Source organism: Lutra lutra, chromosome 16, assembly GCF_902655055.1.
Source record: "Lutra lutra chromosome 16, mLutLut1.2, whole genome shotgun sequence".
In the NCBI taxonomy this organism is placed as follows: domain Eukaryota; kingdom Metazoa; phylum Chordata; class Mammalia; order Carnivora; family Mustelidae; genus Lutra; species Lutra lutra.
The window spans coordinates 33,714,738-33,734,165 of record NC_062293.1 but is presented as its reverse complement, the minus strand read 5'-3'; the positions used below and the strand labels follow the sequence as shown (position 1 = coordinate 33,734,165).

Sequence of the window (19,428 nt, the reverse complement as noted above, 5' to 3'; positions counted from 1 at the left end):
TCCCCTCGCCTCAGCACATAGCAACACGCCGCGGGTTGGCTCGGCTCGGCCGCAGCCCATCCGCCCCAAGCCAATCAGCGAAGGACGGAACTCCGCCCCCCGCTTCCCCAACCTCCCACCCCCCACCCCTCTGTCCTGGGCCGGCTAGGGTGCGGGGAGTGCTTCCAGAGCCGGTTCTGGCCCGCCGCGGCTCCGCCGGCGAAGCTTGGCTAAGCTGGGCCACCGACTGAAGGAAGAGAGAGAGACAGAGTGATGAGGATGGTTGGCTTTCAGTGCTTGGGAAGAGACCGTTTATTTGCGTTTGGGTTTTGTCCCCAGGTCAAGGCTGGGATTCCTGGAACCTAGGGTTAGGAGTGGGGAGGCTGTATAGTACTTAGACTTGTAGGGCCAAAGCAGCAACTCCCTCCTTACACCTTAGTCATTTCTAACTCAGAGCCTAAGTTACCTGAAGAGGGCCTCAGGACCCCGGCCAGCTGAATTTAGTAAGATAATGCCAAACCTGCCCAGGCCCTAGTCCGAAGCAAGGCATTTCTCCACTTCTCTGTGTTCTGCCAGTAATTTCAGAGAGTAAGAGTAGGAAAGATGTGGTAGGGGAATTGGAAGGCCCCCAGCCTCCTATTGCTGCTGATTTTCCAAAGCTTTTGCAGGGAAATGCGGATGGTTAGCCTAGAAAAGTAAGATGGTCAGTGACCAGAGGGGAGGAGCCCACGTTCTGAATCAGTGCTTTTCAAGGAAGAGAAGGTTAAACAATAAGCCCAGGCAGTCAGGAAATCCAGGAAGGCACCAGGTGGGTGGAGTGGGGTAGTCTCCCCTCAGGAAAACAGGTCAATTTGAGAAAGAATGCTGGCAGGGGTGAGGGGAAGAGAGGATCCCAGCCTTTTCAGGTCACCACCAAGGTTCTGCAGTTCCTCAGAGAGCGGTAAGAAACCCCATGTTTTACTGAACAGCTCTCAGGGTATGAGATGCCCCTGGAGGTACAGCTGACTCCACCCCCTTCCATATGCCGGTTTGCACATAAACTGAGAATGTTACTGGAGTAGACCCCCATGTGGCTCTAACTTCACCTGCAGCTCTAGCCAGCTGTGTTTAAACTATATCTGATTCAGTTACTATACATTGCATTCACATCGGGTTCAGTTAATATACTTTGCATGGTTGGATGTGAATCCAGTCCTAATGTCAGTAAAATGTTTGTATAAACAAGAAAAGTGCCTCAAATTCATTCATTACTTCTGTATCAGCCTCAAATTTGCAATCTGGGTGTAATCAGGAGCACCATGTCACTGTCACTGTTCTCATTTGACAAACTTGGAAAGAAAGGTTTAACATTCCTTTCTCTGAAATGTGATGGACTCTTTTTAGAGGAGCAAGAGGTTGACTTCTATCTAGCTCTGATGTGCCTTCTGGGCAAATTTCTTTGTCTCTCTAGGCCTTCATTTTTACAGTTGAAAACGAAGATTGAGATAGCATGATTTCTAAAGTCCCTTCCCCTCCAAAATTCTAAGGAAGGCCAGGAAGTCAAACTTGTTACAACATTTCAGCAATATTCTCCTAGTGAATATTTGTGTTGCCAGATCAACACTCCCCAACAGTAGATGCGGCATTAGTTTAACACCCTAGGAAACTGGGATGTTATGTAACAAGATTGGTGGCTACTGTTTCTGTTTAAATAAAAGATAATGTTAGCTAAGGAGGACAAGCCTGGTGCAGTGGTTCAGAGGAAGATCTGAGGACCCCTGCAGGCCTGCAGTGTGTATGCAGGGGACTGGAGAAGGGAACAGGATGGTAGGACCAGGAGACAATAGAACCAGCCAGCCAGCCAGCCAACCAAGGACAACAACAAAAAAATTTAATAAGTCTGATCATACCTACTCCCAGTCAAAAGAGCCAAGTATGGTGAGTTGCTAAGCATGAAGGTAGAAGTGGAACAAAGAGTAGAAGCAACTTCTGTCTCTCTGAAAGCAAGCACCTCTAATTGCCCCTGAGTACATACATTCTCAGTGCCTATTACGTGCAGAATTTTCCTACCTGCATGGTAGTATTCTGAAGAATCTGCTGAGGAGAGAAGCTGGGACCAATGGAGAATGTGTGAGAACAGATAGATATTTATCCTGTAGGGCAAAAAATGAGATGGAGAGAATATAGGGAAAGACATAAATTTGTTCAAATTTAGCCAGAGAGGTTTTTTGTTTATTTATTTGTTTAAAAAACAGCAACAACAACAACAACAATAACAACAACCCTTGATGGTAAAAGTTTGAGAGGTTCCTGGCCTCACAGACAGGTTATCAGCCTGGCTTTGTTAGTGGCCCAGCCCACTTGTCTCCTCTGTGTGAGGCCAAAGTCATTCCCAAAGTCGAACAGTCATTCTTTTCCAGCATCTTCTCTCCTACCCCATGTTCCCACCGTTGCCACATCCACGTCATAGAATTTGATATGTTTACATCTTCCTTTCCCTCACCCCCACACCATCCATCAGCAGGTCTTGTCAGCTCTACTTAAATGTATATTTGCTCTGAACACATCTGTCTCTGAGGCTATCACCTGATTGGAGCCACCAACATCCCTTGCCTGGAGTAAGCAACAGCCTCCCAACTGATCTCCCTGCTTTCAATCCATTCTCTACACAACACCAAATGGTGCTTTTTCAGAACAAACCCCTTATGATGACCCGTAAGGCCCTACTAACCAGGTCTGCCAACCTCCCAGGTCTTCTTCCCCTATAGCTCCTTTGCTCATGCTATTCTAGTCAAGGGGGCTCCCTTTCTTTTCCTCAAATACACCAGGCCTAGGCCTGTTATAGTATTTTTATTTGCTGTTCCCTCCACCTGAAACACTTTGCCCCAGAAGACCGCCTCCTTGCCGCTTGGTTCCCAGGTTAAATGCCTCCTCCAGAGAGCCTCCCGTCCTTACTACCCAATCTTCATGCCTCCCCCCGTCAAGGTACTCTCTATCACATCTCCCACCTTATTTTCATCATAACACATATCACTCTCTGAAATTACTGTATACACTTATTTATTTGTTTTCTGTTTTTCTGTCCCATCCAGCTCTCAAGTGTCAACTATATGAGAGCATCCGGGACCTTGTCTATCTTGCTTCCTGTTGTTTTCCCTGTGCCAAGAGGATCTGACATTCAACCAATATTTGTTTGTTCAATAAATAACTGAACAAATAAATAAATAAATATGCCTACTGCCTCACACCCTTGACCCCACAGTTTCCTTCACTTGGAATGTTATTCTCTCCTTAACCTCCCGACCTTCCCCCACCACTTCTTCCTCTCATCATTCCATCTCAAAGCCTTTTGCTGAGCGACTCAGGCCAAAAATCAGATCAAATGTCACTTCTTTGGAGAGTTTCCCTTAACCTCCCTAGAAAAATTAATTTTTTCTCCTCAGTACCCTCATAGTACTTTATCCATAGTCCTATTATATCACTCAGTTATCAGTTATCCATCCTCCTGCCAGTCCCTCCTGGGCTGGAACCTTATCGGATGTCTTTGTGTTTTTAGCAGCTGACACATAGCAGGCCCCTTCTCAAGGTTTGTATCTGAATTTAATCCAGTAGGGATCCAAACAGAAGCAGATAGGGTCTGTCCTCAGAGTATACCAATCAACAGATAGCAGTCTTACTTTGCAGTATGACATTTAACCTGAAACTTGAAGGATATTCTATAATAAAAGGGAAGCCTGCATTTTAAAATCACAGTACAACAGAAAGTTCCTGGAGGCTAAAGGCTATAGGCTCTCACACTACCATATCAGATGGGAAACATTCCCTTCTGCCTGTGTGAGGTGGGGAAGTTACTCCTCCTGTGCTTTATTGTACCCCCTCCTCCCCCAACAAGTAAAATCCCATGACATTGCATCACAGAGGAGGGCCTGGTGTCATCTTCCTGTGGAGAGATCTTGGTAACAGTGCTTTGTTTCTTTATGTACAATAAATGCTTTCTCTGATCCTTGTCCAAGTCCCTCATTTTCAGTCATGAAAGTGGCTGATTAAATGCTTTTCAGACTGTAAATGGGTAAAGTGTTGTACCTAAGTCCTCCTGAACATACTCCAACAAAAAAGCTGCCATCATTTAGTGAGTATGTATTGTGCACTGAGCAGTTTCTAGTCTATCTAGTTGTATTTAACCCTCAAAGCAACCTGGAAGAGAGGTAATTTCTTCTCTCTCTCTCTTTAAAGCTCATCTTATGGAATTTGAACCCTGATCTATCTAGCTTCAAAGTCCATTCACTTTCTTTCTTCTACACCAATAAAGAATAAAAATGCTTCCCTCCTCCTCAAGGAAATTCATCTGAATATCAAACTACTGACAAAGCAAAGCCCTATGCCAAGCTAAAGGGCCTGGAAACAGGAGTTGGAGGGGCATAACACTTCCATCTTAAAAACAACAGGAACAATAATATTTATCTTATTCTTCCTATGTTCTAGGAGCTAGTATAGACACTTTACATGCCTTGTTTCATTTAATCCAATCTTCACAACAAGGTACCACAGTTCTCTATACCTTAAGCACTGTTCAAAATCCAAAAAGCTCTGAAAATCAAAAAGTAAGTTCGGCAGAGCTCATATGGAACAATAACAGAACACTAGTATTCAATAAGTAAAATCTGTAGGGTAAAGAAACACTTGACAGGATACAAGCAATTATATTTTTCTTCCTTTATTTTTATAAGCTACTAATAGCACTCTCATAGAGCTTCTTTTCATTCCCAGTCCTTCCCACGTGGACTTGTCTCAATATTTGTCTAATCAATAGGTTGTATCTCTCAATCGGTTACAATACTGTTGAGGATGTCTCTCTTTTGCACAATTTTTAACTTTCAACAAACTAATATAATAAATCATGGAAGATTTTTCCATGCTCCACTTTTCAAGAAAAAAAAAATTGATGCAGCTCATTTGATGGCAAACTTCAACTGATATGAGGTCATTCGTAGGCTTTATTAATCCCATCTAGTATGTTCATATGTTTCTTGTGGGAATATTAATGCTTGAAGAGCTCATACTCCCTAGGGTTTTGTGTGATATATAGTCTATGCCCTGAAATCTCCTAGAATTAAAAACCTCTCTCTCAGGGTTCCAAATATGGGATCAAGGACTATGTCATTATCCCTATTTAATAGATGAGTAAACTTAAGCTCAGAGATGTTACTTAATTTGCCCAAGGTCACACAGCTAGTGAACAATAGAGCTAGGATGAAAAATCTGTCTAAAACTGTGAAAACAAAATTTGGAACACCTATGATGGATAAGGGTTCATTTTTCTGAAGGCAAAGATTGAAGTGACAATTCATGGTAGAGGAAAAATAAATAACTTATAAAGATATGAAGAAAATATTCAACCATAGTAATAAGAAAAAATTTAAATTGGAATTATAATGAGGTACTATTTTTATCCTATCAGATTGGCAGGTAGTAAAATGTTCGATAACATTGTATTGGAGAAGATATGAAGAAACAGCCATTAAAATGTTCGCAGTGAGGTAAATTGGTATGATTTCTATGAAGGGCAATTTGGTAACCTCTCTCAAAAGTAGAAATTAATGTACTCAGAAAGTTCACTTCGAGGGACTTATCCTTAAGATACACTCACACATGTGCACAAAAATGAATATAAAAGCATATTGTAGCATGGTTCGTATTAGTAAAAACTCTCTCCGGGAAATTTAACTTTGCTGTTGATGAAAGGCCAGACATTTTACAGCTCTCTAAAACTGATAATGGGAGATGATTATTTCCTCTATCCTGTAGAAGAAAATTTCAGAAATTATTTTTAGCCCGTAGGCCAGTAGCCAGTTTTGTATGAAAATTAACAATTTCAGGGGCACCCTGAGTGGCTTAGTCAGTTAAGCATCTGACTCTTGATTCAGCTCGGGTCCTGTTCTCAGGGTCCTGGAATCAAGCCCCACTTTGGGCTCCCTGCTCATCTGGGAGTCTATTTGAGGATTCTTTCCCTCTGCCACTCCCCCTGCTTGCTTGCTCTTTCTCAAATAAAATAAATAAATCTTTTTGAAAAATTAACAATTTTATTTTAGAATTTCTTTTTATCCACTGACTACAATTTTCAATTTTCAGATTTTCTTTTTCTTTCTTTCTTTCTTTCTTTCTCTCTCTCTCTTTTTTTTTTCTTTGAGAGAGAGAAAGAGTGCATGGGGGAGGGGGCAGGGGCAGTGGGAGAGAATCTTAAGCAGGTTCCATGCTCAGCACAGAACCCAACTCAGGGCTCGGTCTCAGGACCCTGGGATCATGACCTGAGCTGAAATCAAGAGTCAGATGCTCAGCTAATTGAGCACCCCCAGGTATCCCTCATACTCTCCTTCAAACCAACTTTGTCATCCTGGTGGGTTCTTCATTATAGGTTAAATAAAACTTGAATATATGCTTTCTATGCAATTGTGATAGAAATATGATTTTGGGGGCACCTGGGTGGCTCAGTGGGTTAAGCCTCTGCCTTCGGTTCAGGTCATGGTCTCAGGGTCCTGGGATCGAGCCCCGCATCGGGCTCTCTGCTCAGCAGGGAGCCTGTTTCCCTTCCTCTCTCTCTACCTGCCTCTCTGCCTACTTGTGATCTCTGTCTGTCAAATAAATAAATAAAATCTTTAAAAAATATGTGATTTTTACCTTTTGAGACTGATGCATTGAGATAATCTAAATCCATCAGTAAAGGACTCGTTAAATAAATCACAGTGCCTTTATACAAAGGAATACTATGCAGCCATTAAAAAGAGGAAGGTCTAGGGGCACCTGGGTGGCTCAATGAGTTAAACATCTGCTTTTGGCTCAGGTCATGATCTCAGGTTCCTGGGGTCAAGCCCAATGTCAGGCTTCCTGCTCAGTGGGGAGTCTGCTTCTCTCTCTCTCCCTCTGGTCTTCCCACCAGTTGTGTGCTCTCTCTCTCTCTCTCAAATAAATAAAATCTTTAAAAAAAAAAAAAAAAAGAAGTAGGTCTATATGTAGCTCTGCATATTCCATAAGGGCGAGGATCTTTTGTTCCCTAATGAACTTAAACACCTAGAAAATTGTCTAAGCACATAGCAGCGTTAATTTGCTTCTGGCTGTGGTAACTAGTGACCCCAAAACATTTCTTTTTCCATCATTGATATGCAAGGCACTGCTCTAGGCTGAGGGTCACACACGTTAGGTTTAGACTTCTAGTATCTTCTCACTTAGGGGACACTGCTATACAAGAAGCACATGAAAACATATGATGCCCCTTAAAACCTCTACTTTGAATGACACACTGTCACTTCTACCTACAATCCATTGGCCAAAGAAAATATGGCCAAACCCTAAGTCAAGAGAGAAGTTTATTACACTTTTCTTAACTAGAAGAGCCTCCAAAGTCAGTAGGATGTGTAACCCTATCATGAGGAATAGAGAAGAATATTGTAATCTATCACAATGCTCAATAAATATATAAATAAATATTGAATAAAAAGTGAGCGAATTCCAAGAATTAAGTTTTTTTAAAAACGCATGGTGCAGAACAATTGTACAGAGCATGCCACCATTTGTTTTAAAATATATATTTACATGTGATATATATATATATATATACATATATATATATATGTTTTGATATGCCTTTGCTACCTCTAGGAAAATACACAAGAAGTTTGTAACTGTGGTTGCCACTGTGGAGAAGAACTAGAGGAGGGGAGCTTAGGAATGAGAGGGAGAGCCTTACCATTTAGTATCATGTGCATGCATTACCTATTTAAAAATAAAATTAAATTCTCTGTGGAGGAAATAAAAATAACAGCCCAACACTGAATGACTATAGAGTTCAAATTCTAAAACTCTATGCTATAATATCTTTAGGATAAAACATGGATCAGAATTTTGTTGTTTTTCTTAATTCATTGCAAACAAACTGTACATAGGATCTCCTTTGTCTCTAGTTCCTGGAGACTTACTTATAACACAGCACTAATTATAGCAAAATTCCATCTCAACCAATTTTTTCATGTTCTGGAGCCGTAGTTTTCAAACTCTGTGGAAGGCTTCCCACTCCTGGGAAGCCCTGTATGTGAAATCTCTGAACACAGAGGTACAAAACTAGTTCATCCTGAGCCTTTCAACCAAATTAACTCTGTTCAGCTGTTTTGCTTCTGAGTTTGAACAAAACCACTCTCCTAATAGTAAAATGTGATAACGATGGCTCCCTCATACTCATTTCGTGGTTCTTACAAAGCAATAGAGTCCATAGTCACCCCAAATCTTCAGATAAAGTTTCCCTCAGGACATAACAATAAGCAGAATCAAAATATGATGAAAGATATTGAACATCTACACAAAAGACTCACCTAGTCAGCAAATAGGTAGAGTTTGCTTTTTTTTTTTTTAAGATTTTACTTATTTATTTATTTGACAGACAGAGAGAGAAAGAAGGGGAGCTACAGAGGGAGAAGGAGAAGCAGGCTTCTCTGCAGAGCAGGGAGCCCGATGCTGGGCTTGATTCCAGGACCCTGGGATCATGACCTGAGCTGAAAGCAGATGCTTAACTGACTTGAGTCACCTAGGGACTTGGAGATTTAAGAGTGCCACTGTCCAATTAAGGATTAGGGCATAATTTCTAGAACTATTGTTTTAGAACTTAAAACTATTGTTCTAAGGACGACTATATATAGCTATTGTATCTAAAGCTGCAAAATATTCTAGGCTCTGAGTGAATGCACTGTATTATACGTCGTCTGAAGAATAGCCTCATTCATTCCTGAGGTATCCCAGTGAAGAATGGGAATTCCACAACGGGAGGGTTGACAGTGGTACCTCACTCACTGCTTGCCCCTCAGCATAGCGTGTGGCACCTTGCAGTTTACTAAGCCCTGTTCAGCGGATTTACAGATTATATTCTGTCAGTAGTACTCAGGTTTTCCCTTAGTTGATTCTCACGAAATGGACAAGGGCTTAACAAAATTCCTGCAAAGAAACCACAAATTAAAGAGGATACTAATAATTAAAGCACAAGCAAACTGTAAAATCGTAGGGTTGACATTTCTATTACCTTTAATATAAGCTGTCAGCTACATTATTCAGTAAAAGCAGTAACCTTCTTGTCAGGTCTGACAAGAAGATGATACCAAAAAAAAAAAAAAAATCAAAATTATCTGCAGATCGTATGAAAAATGGATTATAATTTTTTTTTTTTTTTTCTGTTAGGAACACACAACCAGAAAAGAAGTTTGGAGATCTCTGGTTTGGAAAACTGACTCCTGGAGAGCAAGAATTTGTCAGTGACTCTCCAGCGTGATCCAGACAGAGGGTGCCCGGCCAGAGTCTGAGGTATTTTATTCTACTTCACTGGTTACGCTTACAGAGAGATGGAGTGAATCCAACTACTCTAGCTAGCTTGATGGTACCATCTTTTATGATCACCCAACTAATTTCTTAATTATATCCTTGACTTTCAAGTATAATTTATGGTTCAAATGTGGCTCTGAATGTTGTCTTTCTTACAAGAAGAGAATGTACCATCTGGTGTTAATGTCTGGTCATTGTGTAATTCAGCATTGGACTTCTTGTGAGCTTGGTTAATGTGGGTTTATTCCCAGGAGACTGCTCACTTCTGAGAGTTATGACATAATAAGTTCCTGGATTTGTGACGGTGATGCCCAGACCCTACATGACAGGAACCCTCAGTTCCCCCAGATGACTTCTCGGTACTCTCTCTTAGCGGTGGTTGGCAGTAACCTAAACTCTTCCACCAAAGATCCTAAAGGGCAGTACATTTAGGAAACTGGATGGGCCTATTTCTAAAAGAAGGGGTTTTCCAGCTCTGAATTACATTAATCTGTAACATACCTAATGTTATTCTTGCTCAACAGCTTTTTTTTCTTCTATGGCCTCAGGTTTTGAATACTGTTGATTTGCTAATTTGTAAGCTGGTTGTTGCTTTGGTCGGCCTGGCATCAAGGCCCAGGATCCCAACAAAGGCTCTCAGACGGCATGATAGCCAAGATAAACCAACCTGCAGAGCAGAGTTTGCAAAGACTTCGGAGCAGCCTCTCTGCTAGCCTGGCCGGTGATGGTGGCAGACTGCTAACTGATCGCATAGCCAGCCTCTGTAGGATTCTCTCTCCCATGACTGAACTCTTCCTTCTTTGAACAAAACCAAAATAGATCTATTTTCTTTAGTCAAATGACAAGATCTTCAGCTGTCCTAGCAGCTTGGCTGACCAGACTTTTATTTTAGCCTCACTGCCTGATGGTAATATTCCAACTCCAGTAATTTCCAGGGGTAAGGAGCAGCCTATGCAGGGAAGGGTATGGTGGGCCCCATGGAACTGGACTTTAGATCAATTAGAATGGCAGTTCTCAATCTTCATTGCATATTAGAATCACCAGGAGAGCCTTTTAAGCACAGCACTGACTGTGCCCTACTCCCAGCCATTGTAATTTAATTGGTCTGGGGCCCAAGGAACTAAGCACGGATGCCTTTGAAAGTCCCCAGGTGATATGTGCAGTCAGTGATGAAGACCACGGACACAATTCTCTTGTAAGCCTTCTGCTCTGAAGCTCCCTTCAATCATCTGCTCACATCCCGTTTTGCAATTAGCTCGCAGACATGTTTGCAAAAAGCTGAGAAAGTAAAAACGTGTTAATGATACAATGCCACACTTCACCGGTTGCAAGACATTTTCTTATATATTCTTTCATTTGACTCTTTAAATAACCCAGTGAGGGTATCATTATCCACAATTTTCTGGTAAGGAAATTGATATCCTGAGCTGCCCGAGGCCCCAGACTTCTGTTTTTTGCTCAACACCCTATTAATTATGCAATACTTAACTCTATGGTGAAGGTTGATAACCTCGGCTGCCAAATATAGGCCGAAAATAACGCGCAGGAGTCAAAAGCCAAGACTTTACAATCGGATGTAAAAATCTGAATTTTAGTTTTGCTACTTACTAGCTCCATGATCTTAAGCAACTATGTTATCTCTTTGAGACTCAATCTTCCTCACCTGAATATAGTACTGGACTATAGAACCCGCTTCAAAGGGGGGGTATCAGTGAGATTTAACAGTTGATATTCTCATGACACGATCGTGCCACATTTACCTACTTGATAGTATAGAAATGATCTCCAAGATTGTTTTTAAGTATTTGGACTCCTTTATTCTATTAAGTTGTCTTTGGTATCAATCGTTGATTTTCTTGCCTGATACTGATTGGTTCATGATGGTGGCATTTCTAATTATAGTCACCAAGTGATTCCTTTTAATTTTTTTACGATTTTATTTACTTATTTGAGAGAGAGAAAGCACAAGAGCGGAGTGAGGGGCAGTGGGAGAAGCAGACTCCCCCCTGAGCAGGGAACCTCACGTGGAGCAGACTTTTCCTTGTTTTTAATGAACTCGATAGCTTTGAGGAGTTCGGGTCAGGTATTGGTAGGCTGCCTCTCAACTAGAATTTGTCTGATATTTTTCTCACGATCAGGCTGAGATTATGGGGTTTGGGGAGAAAGATCGTGGAGGTAAAGTACCATTTTTTTTTTTTAAAAGTACCATTTTTATCACATCATTTCAAGGGGACATAAACTATCAATATGATTTATCGGTGTTGATGTTGACCTCCAACACCTGGCTGAGGTCCTGTTTGTCAGCTTCCTCCACTGTGGTTACTCCCCACTCCCCTTTTATTTTTTTATTTTTTAAAAAGATTTTATTCATTTATTTGACAGACAGAGATCACAAGTAGGCAGAGAGGCAGCAGAGACAAGTGGGGGTGAACAGGCTCCCTGCTGAGCAGAGAGCCTGATGAGGGGCTGGGGAGGTCAATCTCAGGACCCTGGGATCATGACCTGAGCCCAAGGCAGAGGCTTTAACCCACTGAGCCACCCCGTTTCCACCCCCCAACTCCCCTTTCAATACTGTATTCTTTGGCAGGAAGTCCCTGCATACAGCACACTTTGGGGATTCATACTCCTGTCCTTTACTATGGAATATCTACATAATTTATTTGGAATTTTTCCTGCACAGGAGATTGATCTCCTGCTTCTGTTTGTAAACCTTTTGCCATCACCTCCCACCCAGTCACGACAATTAACCTATTTGGTGGTGGCTATGGCCCCGTAATTGCCAGATTAGAACTATAATGAGGTCTAGGGAGACCTCTTGTGGTTAAATGAGAGCATAACTGGCCAACTACAGGTTCTCCCCTTCCGCCACTGACAATCCCTTCAGTCCAGTGTTTCTCCACAGGGTTTTGCTCCCCAGCCCTTGAAACCCTTTGGCAATATCTGGAGATGTCTTTAGTAGTCAGACTTTTAGGAGGAGATGCTACTGATGTCTAGTAGTAAGAGGCCAAGGATGCAGAGGTCGAGAAGCCTTGTGGTCAAGGCAGTGTACAGGTGCACAGCTACAGCTATGCTCAAAGGAATACTGTTATAATAGGGTGGGGGAGAGACCCTGTTTTGTGGGAAAAAAAAAAAAGAGGACAAATTCTTCAATAAAATGTGTGGCTCGACACTGTCACAGCACAGAGGAAATGGTCAAGTGACTTCTGGGAATGTGCAATTTCTATTTGGGTCAACCTTGTTCACATGAATATGAGTGGCAAGAGCTCATGCTGTGGAGCTGAACAGAAGAGGACAATAAATGGAAAGCTGTTCTGAGCAGAAGAGGTGCCGGTAGAGAAAGAAACTCGACTGGGGCCAGTATTTTGAGAAGGTGATTATGTGATAAAACTCTTCATTTCAAATAATTTTTTAAAAACTAAATTTGGAGGGGCACAATCAGCTAAGCGTCCAACTCCTGGTTTTGGCTTAGGTCTTGATCTCAGGATAGTGTCAGGCTCTTTGCTCAGTTTGCAGTCCGCTAAGGTTTCTCTGTCCCTCTCCCTCAGCCCTTCCCCTCTGCCCACACACACATGTTCTTTCTCTCTCTGAAATAAATAATAAACTAAATTTTGAGGGGTGCTTGGGTGGCTCAGTGGGTTAAAGCCTCTGCCTTCGGCTCAGGTCATGATTCCAGGGTCCTGGGATCGAGCCCCGCATTGGGCTCTCTGCTCAGCAGGGAGCCTGCTTCCCTTCCTCTCTCTCTGCCTGTCTCTCTGCCTACTTGTGATCTCTGTCTGTCAAATAAATAAAATAAAATCTTTAAAAAAAAAAAACTAAATTTTGAGGGAAAAAATTACACCCAGTCTATTACAACTGCAATCTAAAACTTTTGATTACTCTCCTATACATATATATTATTGTTTGTGCAATGAATATAAGCTATTGTATTCCACTTTTTTTTTTACTGAATATTGTATCTGAAGTATTTTTTCATATCCTTAGAGTTCCCATTACCGTTCCTAAAGTCTATAATAATCCATTATGAAGGTAAACCATACTATGGCTGTTCTAGTTAGACAATTATACTGTTTCAAATTGTTCTGTTTTCTGATGTTGCCATATAGTATTTTTCTTTAAAGTATTTCTTTATTTTTTTCTTTAAAGATTTTATTTACTATTTGACAGACAGAGATCACAAGTAGACAGAGAGGCAGGCAGAGAGAGAGGATGAAGCAGGCTCCCTGCCAAGCAGAGAGCCCGATGTGGGACTCGATCCTAGGACCCTGGGATCATGACCTGAGCCGGAGGCAGAGGCTTTAACCCACTGAGCCACCCAGGCACCCCTTTAAAGTATTTCTTTTTTTTTTTTTAAAGATTTTATTTATTTGTCAGAAAGAGAGAAAGCACACAAACAGGCAGAGAGGCAGGCAGAGGTGGAGAGAGAGGCAGAGAGAGAGGCAGGCTTCCCGCCGAGCAAGGAGCCCGATGTGGGACTCGATTCCAGGACCCCGGGATCATGACCTGAGCCGAAGGCAGCGGCCTAACCCACTGAGCCACCCAGGCGTCCCTAAAGTATTTCTTAAGGGTACCTTTCTAGGAGTCCAATTCTTAGGGACAAAATGTAAACAGTATATGGCAACACAGAATGGATAAGAATATTGAATTTTGGAACCAGGCAGCCTGGGTCCAAAACTCAGTTCTGTCCATTACCACCTGTGCAACTTGAATGATTTGCTTAAGCTCCCTGATCCTCCGGGGATTGTGGTAATGATTAAACGAAATTGTGTATGCCAAGTACATCATATAGATGATGGCAAATAGACAAATTACTGTTATTCTTTTTTCTTTCTTTTCTTTTCTTTTTTTCCCCCTTAAGGCTCTTGATATTATGTCATATTTCTAAAAGACTGTAGCAGTTTCCAATGCCACAGGCAATGAAAAATGGGACCATTAAAAAAAAAAAAAGCAACCATTTTTACTACAATTCCATGAGTCATTTTTTTGGTAAGATTTTATTTATTTATGAGAGAGTATAAGAGAGCCCACGAGTTGGGGAGGGGCAGAGGGAGAAGCAGGCTCACGGAGGAGCAGGGAGCCAAATAAGGGACTCGATCCCAGAGCCCTGGGATCATGACCTGAGCTGAAGGCAGAACCTTAACCAACTGAGCCACCCAGGCGCCCCACAATGAGTCATTTTAAGGTTAGCTTAATTATTAGGAATTATTGGGGAAGGGACAGAGGGAGGAACTTCCTGCTGAGCGTGGCGAGATCATGACCTGAACTGCAATCAAGAGTCAGATACTTAACCTGAGCCACCCAAGTGCCCTAGGAATAAGTTTTTAATTAGGTTATGTTGCTTTCGTGGGCAAATTGTCTTCCTAACAATGGAAATCTGTAGGTAAAGTATGTTTTGAGATCACTTTAACCAGGAAAATTTGTGTATGGGAGGAGAGACACAAAAAGGCCTTGGATTTCATCACTCCTCAGAGAATTTGCAGTGAAGGAATGTACCTTATATTTCTAGCAATTATGCAGAGCCTTCAGCTGCATGATGTTGGCTTAGGCCTTGCTTCCCTGTGAGTGTCCACAGCCCTTGCAACTATGACGCCCCGTCCTCCTCCTGTAAATGTCCCCATTTGACCCTTCTTGTCCTTCCCATAGGCCTGTGAGTTTTCATTTATTGCTGGGCACTTGGGTAATCCCGAAATATAACTGAGCATTTCAGCTGAGAACATATACCCTCTGGTTCTCATTAGAATCTTCTAAGTGCTTTCTCTTAGGCTGCATAGGCTATAAAGGAAACAAATATATAAGTCAATTCATAGCCTCTACCTTTGGTTTTGCATTACGAAACAAAGGCTTGGGCCTGAAAGTCTTTGCCACCTTCTGCGCTAATAGTCTGTATTTCCAGGGTAAAACAAGTCCCAGCTATATGGAGAAATGAATAGTATAAATTGGATACATAGAGGTGCCTGGGTGGCTCAGTGGGTTAAAGCCTCTGCCTTCGGCTCAGGTCATATCTTAGGGTCCTGGGATGGAGTCCCGCTTTGGGCTCTCTGCTCAGCAGGGAGCCTGCTTCCTCCTCTCTCTCTGCCTGTCTCTCTGCCTACTTATGATCTCTGTCTGTCAAATAAATAAATAAAATCTTCAAAAAAAATTGTATTTTTTTTTTGAGGGACAGAGAAACCTTAGAGGACTCCAAACTGAGCAAAGAGCTTGACACAATCCTGAGATCAAATTATATGTATACATATAATTTCTTTTTTTTGTCTTTGTATCTTTATTTTCGAGACCATCAAATTTATATATACTGTCTCCTTCTGATGTTTCTAACATCTATACTTTGCTATAACTGCAGAAAATTATAGAAAAAAAAATCTAACCACTATTAGCCCTTTAAAGTATTTACCACAAAGGGCACCTGGGTGGCTCACTCAGTTAAGCATCTGCCTTTGGCTCAGGTCATGATCCTGGGATCTTGGGTTCAAGTCCTGCATTGGGCTCTCTGCTCAGCTTGCTTCTCCCTCTGCCTCTCTGGCTCCCCGTGCTTGTGCTTGTGCTCTCTCTCTCTAGCAAATAAATAAGTAAAATCTTAAAATAAATACTGTTTACTACCAGTTTTTTCTATAAATATGTAATGATTTATGATTTTTTAATATGAAATTTGAATGACATGGCATATACAGTGTTATTTCCTGCCTTTTCTCACTTACTATTATATTGTGAAACATTTACCTGGATTTTCAAAAATATTATTTTTATTGGCACCTTATAAATATATTTCATTTAATGATTCCCACTATTGCTTAAACATTCTGGTGACTTCTAAATTTCATAATTATAAATAATTCAAGGGGAGGTGGGTGGGTGTTGGGGTAACTGGATGATGGACATTAAAGAGGGGAGGTGATATAATCAGTACTGTTTGGTTGGTTTTTTTAAAGATATTTTTTATTTGACAGAGACAGTGAGAGAGGGAATATAAGCAGGGGGAGTGGGAGAGGGAGAAGCAGGTTTCCCACTGAGCAGGGAGCCCAATGTGGGGTTGAACCCAGGACCCCAGGGTCATGCCCTGTGCCAAAGGCAAGTGCTTCACTGACTGAGCCACCCAGGTGTCCCTGAGTACTGTGTTATATGTAACTGATGAATCACTGAACTCTACCTCTGAAGCTAAGAATACACTATTTGTTAATTAATTGAATTTAAATAAAATTAAATAAATAAATATTTCAACGAGGATCCTTGAACATATATGTTTGTTCATATTAATTATTCCCCCAAGAATAGTGTATTACTTTCCTAGGGCTGCCATAACTACCACAAAGTGGGTTGCTTAAAATGTAAGAAATGTACTGCCTCACAGTCTGGAGACAAGGAGGTCAAAACCAAGGTGTTAGCAGGTCCCCGATTCCTCTGAAATTCTTCCTTTCTTATTCTATCTTGTGTTGTTGTGCTGGCGATCCTTGGTATTTCTTGGCTTATACAGTGGTATGAGACCCCTTATCCATGGTTTCAATTTCTGTGGCTTTAGTTACCCACGGTCAACTGCCTTCAGGAAGCAGATCATCTTCCTGACGGATCCTGGGAAGGTCCATACTGCCCAGCACTACGTCATATGCCTGCGTCAGTCCTCTCACTTCGTCTTATTACGTCAGAGGTATCGTCTCACATCACCACAAGAAGTGAGTACAGCACCATAAGATATTTTGAGAGAGACACATTCAACTAACTTTTATTTCAGTGCATTGTTATAATTGTTCTATATGATTATTAGTCTTTGTGGCTAATCTCCTACTTACCTAATTTATAAATTAAACTTTATTGTAGGTATGTATTATACAGGAAAAAAAATCATTTTTATAGGGTTCAATACTATCTGTGGTTTCAGGTATGCAAGGGGTTCTTGCAACATACCCCCCCCAAAAGATATAAGCGGGGGGACTACTACGGATAAATAACTCCAATCTCTACCTCCACAGCCACACAGCTCTCTTTGTGCGTTTCTGTCTTCACATGGTGTACTCCTCTCTTGGGATGCCTTTTATTTATTTGTTTTTTTGTTTTGTCTATTTATTTGTCAGAGAGAGAGAGATAGAGAGCGTGCATGTGTGAGCAAGCACAAACAGGGGGAAGGGAAGAGGGAGAAGCAAGTCCCAATGTGGGACTTAATTCTGGGACCCCGGGATCATGACCTGAGCCAAAGGCAGAACCTTAACTGACTGAGCCCACTCAGATGTCCCTAAATAAAATCTTATTAAAAATAAATTTAAAAATTTTTTTTACTCTCTCTTTTTTTTTTATTTCTTTTCAGTATAACAGAATCTATTGTTTTTGCACCACACCCAGTGCTTCATGCAATACGTGCCCTCCCTAATACCCACCACCTGGTTTCCCCAACCTCCCACCCCTGGCCCCTTCAAGACCCTCAGGTTGTTTTCAGAGTCCATAGTCTCTCATGGTTCACCTCCCCTTCCAATTTCCCTCAACTCCCTTCTCCTTTTTTAAGATTTTATTTATTTGACAAAGATCACAAATAGGCAGAGAGGCAGGCAGAGAGAGAGAAAGGGAGAAGCAGGCTCCTTGCTGAGCAGAGAGCCCGAAGCCAAAGCCGGGCTCAATCCCAGGACCCTGGGATCATGACCTGAGCCGAAGGCAGAGGCTTTAACCCACTGAGCCACCCAGGTGCCCCAATTTAAAAATTTTTTAAAGAAAAAAAGAACTAGCTTCCAACAAAAACTATTCTGTCACCAAGGATGGCTTAGAATGGGAAGGGAGTAGACAGGAAAGAAGGTGGGGAGTCAAATTGTGAAAGGTGTTGCGTGCTGTAGGGAACTCAATCTACAGGCAATGGAGTGATGAAATCAAATAAATAATAAAGTGATGATGAATGGCACAAATAGTAATAACTGTGGGCATGGAGAGGAGGGAGTCATTACTTCAGAGGATGATCTTATCCCTGAAATCAGACCTGGGTAGGAATTCCAGCTCTTCCCCTCATCATCTGTGAACAAATTTTGTAGCCCTTTGAACCTCATTTGCCTGACCCCTAATAAAATAACAAAGCTAATAACACCTACCTAAATACCTGTTGCAGGAACTAAGTGAAAAATCTGTTAAATGCTAAACACGTAGTAAGTACTTGATAAATGTTATTTCCAACCATGCCAGGTCCTACCTTTATGATTAAGCTTATAGTTGGAAAAGTTGACACTTTTACTTATCACTGTTTTCATGCTCCTGTACTTCTCAAAATCCTCTACCCATTTCATTTTTCATGTCTACATTCTTACACTTCTACCCTAACACAAATACCTTTTTGTTATACGTTCCTCATCCTCTCCCTGCATTTGACCTTTCGAATCAACAACACCATTCTAGGTCTGGAGGCACCACCTCCTCCATCCTGTCCCCTTTCATTATATCATATTTCTTAAGCTTTGCTTCACTAATTTTTTCTACCTGATTCCAGGGTCAAAAATCTTGACTATAGGGGCACCTGAGTGGCTCAGTCATTAAGTGTCTGCCTTCGGCTCAGGTGATGATCCCAGGGTCCTGGGATCAAGCCCCACATCGGGCTCCCTGCTCAGTGGGAAGCCTGCTTCTCCCTCTCCCACTCTCCCTGCTTGTATTCCCTCTCTCGCTATCTTTCTGTCTCTCAAATAAATAAATAAAACCTTTAAAAAAAATCTTGCCTATAGGCAATTTTGCTTAGGGAGACAATGGCTTATTTATTTTCCTTTTCTGGCTTCTGAGAAAATAATACTGAACAACTCAACAATCTTGGGAGAGTGAGAAATATGAACCAATGTCCCCCACTCTTCTGCCTTCTTAGCTTTGGGCCCGGAAGTCAACCAACTAATGTCTTTGTCAGTAAAACCTGCAACTCAACCCAAAGATTGACATCATTTTCCCCAAGCCCATTTCACAATCTGTAAGCAGTTTGTAAATTAGTCATAGTGCTGATTATAGGGAAAGAAGAGTATCTCCTGTTCCAGACAAAAATTGATTTGTGAGTACATCCAGAGCTGAAGCTACAATATAGCAATTCATTTATTTAACAAATCTTTGTTGAGATCTATGTGCCAAGCATTGTTCCAAGCTCTAAGATATAGCAGTAAATGAAACCCAGTCCTC

At 41.5% G+C, this 19,428-nt stretch overlaps 1 long non-coding RNA gene across 1 annotated transcript; it reads left to right on the top strand.

The window, feature by feature from the left end:
• The first annotated feature begins 167 nt into the window (after window positions 1–167).
• Window positions 168–16,975, top strand: LOC125087651 (uncharacterized). Its single transcript, XR_007123480.1, has 3 exons — window positions 168–919; window positions 9,175–9,297; window positions 16,826–16,975. It is a non-coding gene; the product is annotated as an uncharacterized LOC125087651 (long non-coding RNA).
• Window positions 16,976–19,428: the final 2,453 nt, after the last annotated feature.